At 54.1% G+C, this 4,661-nt stretch overlaps 1 protein-coding gene across 1 annotated transcript in view; it reads left to right on the top strand.

Annotated features, from left to right (window-relative positions):
• Positions 1-321: 321 nt before the first annotated feature.
• The window catches only part of RAP1GAP (RAP1 GTPase activating protein), a 31,006-nt gene continuing 26,666 nt past the window's right edge, over positions 322-4,661 (top strand). Inside the window, exon 1 of the mRNA XM_008585784.1 lies at positions 322-411. The gene's annotated coding sequence lies outside the window, so the exon portion shown is untranslated. The remainder of the gene's footprint in view (positions 412-4,661) is intronic.

Raw genomic sequence — 4,661 nt, 5'->3', positions numbered from 1 at the left:
CAGTCCAGGAGGCTCAGCCCTCTACAGCAACCCTCACTGCCCCCTGCCTCAGTCTATTCATCTGCAGAATGGGCTGAGGACATTCTCTTGGCCGGAAGCCTAATGGAGAGCTTAGGGAGACCCTGTCCACATCTCTGATCTCTGGGGAGGGACAGTCTGGCAGCCCTGCTCAGGAAGCCCCTCTTCTCCCTTCTCCTGGGGAACTCAGAACCCTCTCCTCCATGAAATCTGTCCCCCTCCCCATCCCCCCAACTTGAGAGTGACTCTTCCTCCCAACCTGGGGTTTTCCCTGACCTCAGACTCTTTTTCTCTTCTAGGAGGAGTGATGGGCAGAACCAGCACTTTCCTCAGGCACTAGACCTGTCACGAGTGGACTTAGTTCCCTCCTGTACTGCTTCACTGTACCCTAAGGTAAGGACCCCCCTCCATACCTACCACCCCAGGTTTGGGGAACCTCCCCCCAGGGCTGGGAGATGCCTAAGAATGAGTATGGGGCTGAGGCAAATGTCCAGGTAGATGCTGCTGGGGTTTAGCCCCCAAGGGGGGTACCACTCCTGACCCCTGGGTGGGCCTTGTACAGTCTTAAAGGTAGAACCAGGGTCTGCAGAACTGTTGGTGGGAAGGGGCTTAGGGCTAATCTGAGCATAACAGCTGGGAATAGACTGGCCGACCAGCTATTCTTCATTATCAACATCCCCATCAGTTTCCTTATCGGTAAACCAGGTACAATCATAGTACCCACTTCACAGGGCCATTGTGAGGATTAAATGAAAGAGCACCGATAGGGCCGTCCATGCACAATATCTGGCAGAGTAAGAGCCCTATAAATGAGGCTATTATTGTTGTTATCACCAAAATCAAATGTTTGCCCAGCACCTGCTTTGTGCCAAACATTGTGCTGGGCACCAAGGGGCCAGAAACTAATCTGACACAGACCCTGCCCTCAAGCAGCCATCATCCAGTAGAGATAAATAACTGAAAAACTTATGCAGAATATCAAATACCAGTAGTAACTGCTAGTATTTATTGAGACTTACTGTGTGCCAGGTGAGTACTTAATGCTTTACATGCAGTATATCATTTCACCCTCGAACTATAAGTACTATGCAATAGCTACTATTATTAGTCCCATTTTACAGATGAAAAAATCAAGGCTCAAAGAGGTTAAGTTGCTTGCCCAAAGTCACACAGATTAGATGTAGACTGCGTGACTAGTGCCTGGCCTTATGTCCTCTTTAATACATGGGGTAATAGGTCCTCACTTTTTTTTTTTTTTTTTTTTTTTTTACCGGTAAGGGAATTGCAACCCTCGGCACAGTGTGGTCCGCACCACGCTCAACCAGTGAGCGCACCGGCCATCCCTGTATAGGATCCGAACCTGCGGCCTCGGCGCTACCAGTGCCGCACTCTCCCGAGTGAGCCACAGGGCCAGACCAGGTCCTCATTTTTGAAGTAGAATTGGCAATTTGTGAAGCATGTCCACAGACATCATGCCTCTTGGTCTTTCCATCAGACTTTGGGTGGTAGGCATTCTCTAATTGAAGATCCAGATGCTCAGAGAGGTGAAGTGGTCTTTCTGAGGTTACACAGCCAGGAAATAGCAGAGGGAGGATCTACCAGGCCCATCCCCCAGATCTCTGGCCTGGAACAAGAGCCAGGCACCTTTCCAAGGCCAGGAGGGCAGAGGGCCAAGGAATGGTGTCCCTGTGTGGGACCACCACCTCCAAGGGGGTCCCAAGTAGGGGTGCTGGTGGCAACAGAAGAGGGTTCCTGAGACCCTTTTCTGCTTTCTCTGCCTGGGCAACAGCCCAAGACTGGGCCACGTGGATCCTTGGGCTTGGCAGGAAGGGAGAGACTCAATGGCAGCCACTCACTCAAGCAGCTGGGTTCATGAAAGAGGCTTCCAGCCCCTCTCCCCCTAAGCATCCGGGGAAGAGGCCTGGGTCCTCTCTGAGGGCTGTGTGCCCTGGGACCATAGCTTCTCCTCCCTGGGCCTCAGTCTTCCCATAGGAAATGAGGGTTGGAGCAGCCCTCCTTCCGGGTCCTGCCTGCTCAGACAGCCTGGGGTTGGTCTTCTCGGATTAGTGCTGAGCCACCTCCCCTCAGACTTCCTGGCCTCCACCCAGTCTAGCTAGAAGCCTCCATTTGTGCCAACACAGCCCAGAAAGCAGGCTCCAAACCACCCCATCCCAACAGCCCACCCCCACCCGAGAATCAAGACACAGTCTGTGGATCATTCTCCTTTGACAGGGGAGGAAGCCAGGGCCCAGAGAGATTGAGTGATTCATCTGGGGTTCCCAGAAAGCCAATAGCGGACTGAGGGAACCCAGGCTGGTGACACATTCTCCATCCTCCTCCCCCAGTACCCCTAACACTGTGCACATTTATAACATAGGTGGAACCAGTCCCAGGGGCAAGTAACCTCCCTGTGCCAATGGACAAATCCCTGCCCCTCTCTGGGCCTCTGTTTCTTCATCTGTACAATAGAGGTGACAGTTCCTTCTCTGTCCACCTTGCCAGCTTGCAGTGTGACAATGATTGTGAAAATACTTTGGAAAGTAGAAATCAGGAAGCTAAACTGTTATCAGCATCATTACATTTCCAGGGCTAGACAGAACACCCAGAAGGGACATTACCTTCTCTTTGGGAAGCCACGTGTGTACAGATACTGAGCTGGTCAGTACCCTCCCACTCTGTCCCCTACAGGGGTTTCTCCACTTGGGGATTCAGAAATCTGCACACACGTACATACACAGCCTACCCACACCTATGTACAGAGACATAGTCTTAGGCACCAAACACATAGACACATTCACATATCTGTAAATGTATTCAGAGACTTGCACATGTACACGTGCATGAGATACACATGTACAAACTACACAAATACACATACCAGGTATTCCCATACACACAGAAACACACTATGTCCATGTGCGCACAGCCACATCCAGTCTTGGAGTCACACACACGTACACATACAGCTACACGCCCATGTGTGCACACCTTCTACTCCACCTGGCACACACACATCTCCAGTGAGGCAAGCAGGTCTCGCCTCCCCTGGGGGCAGTGTGGGAATGGATGTTTCTCTGGCTGCATTTTGATGGGTGCCCGGAAGCGCTCAGGCCTGGAAGTGGCTGCATAAATCAATATTTGCTGTTGTTAATTATTAAAACCAAAGCTACTCCTTGTCTGGAACATACATCTCTGGAGTTCCCACTGGCCAGGTCTGGGAGGCAAGGAGGGAAGAGTACCTTCCTTTCAGAAGCCCTTGGCCCTGGGGGCTGGCTCCCCAGGCCAGAACCTGACCCAGGGCCAGGTCTGGGAGGCAAGGAGGGAAGAGTACCTTCCTTTCAGAAGCCCTTGGCCCTGGGGATGGAGGGTGGTGGGCAGCTGCTGGCAACTTTTTTGGGAAGCTGCAGAGAGGTCGGGAGCTGAGCTATTGAGCAGCCCCGACCCTGCAGGATTCACAACAGCTGGTGTTGACTTGGCCACAGATCAGGAAGCATTTGCTGCTTTCCCAACATCTGTCTAAAGGAGGGGTGGCAAGGCCCCGGCCTTGTCTCTGCTGTACAATAGCTACACCAGGCCAGGGACACACTGCAGCGTCAGCTGGAAGGGCCTGCAGAGGTCTTATATTTTACAGATGGGGGAACTGAGGAAGGGCCTGCGGAGGTCTTACATTTTACAGATGGGGAAACTGAGAGGTGGCAGGGACTCACTCAAGGCTACTCAGCAAGTGGTAGGAAGTCCTGAGCTAGAACCCACAAATCTTGAAGTCTGCTTGAGTCCTTTCTTCCATACCATGAGACCTTGGCAGCCCCTCCGCAGGCTCTGTGGCCGTTTCCTTAAGGGTGGGGGGCAGCTAGGGCGCAGGGAATGTAGGGAACAGGCCAGCCACTGTCAAGCATTCTGAGTGGGTGGTGAGGAGGAGGGAAGGGAGAGACCCCAAAGAGCTGCTCCAGACCTTTCCCTGGATTCCCGGTTCTGCCTTTTCCTAGCTGTGTGTTCTTGGGCAAGCTATTGCAGGCTCTGTGGCCGTTTCCTTCAGGGTGGGGGGCAGCTAGGGCGCAGGGAATGTAGGGAACAGGCCAGCCACTGTCAAGCATTCTGAGTGGGTGGTGAGGAGGAGGGAAGGGAGAGACCCCAAAGAGCTGCTCCAGACCTTTCCCTGGATTCCCGGTTCTGCCTTTTCCTAGCTGTGTGGTCTTGGGCAAGCTATTTCACCTCTTGAAATCAGTTTTCTCATCTGTATAATGGGGATGACATTCGTACCTCCCGGGTTGTGGTGAGATGATGAGACATGCGAAAGGCCCAGCATTAAGTGCTCTAGAAAAGCCCTCTGTCTCCAAGGTAACCCCCTCCTCTTCCTGCCCAGCTTCACAGCCCGTCTCAAGAACCCCGCCCTTGAGGCCCTGAGGAGGGGTACCCAGCATCTGGCAAGCTGGAGAAGGCGGGGTGGGGGACCACTTGGGAGAACCGGGATGGGGTCCCGGGGAGAGCCAGACGCGCCGAAACCTCCCAGCGCTCCAACCAGAGCGCGCAGGCGCAGTGTCCGGGGTCCAAGGGCCCGGCCTCGCCGGGGGTGGGGCCTCCGTGTCCCCGCCCGGGGTCGCCGCAGCCCCGCCCCGCCCCGTCCCCGCGCCGCCCGTACCTGG

This window comes from Galeopterus variegatus, unplaced genomic scaffold, assembly GCF_000696425.1.
Source record: "Galeopterus variegatus unplaced genomic scaffold, G_variegatus-3.0.2 Scaffold3711, whole genome shotgun sequence".
Taxonomy (NCBI): domain Eukaryota; kingdom Metazoa; phylum Chordata; class Mammalia; order Dermoptera; family Cynocephalidae; genus Galeopterus; species Galeopterus variegatus.
This window is presented reverse-complemented; position numbering and strand designations above follow the sequence as displayed.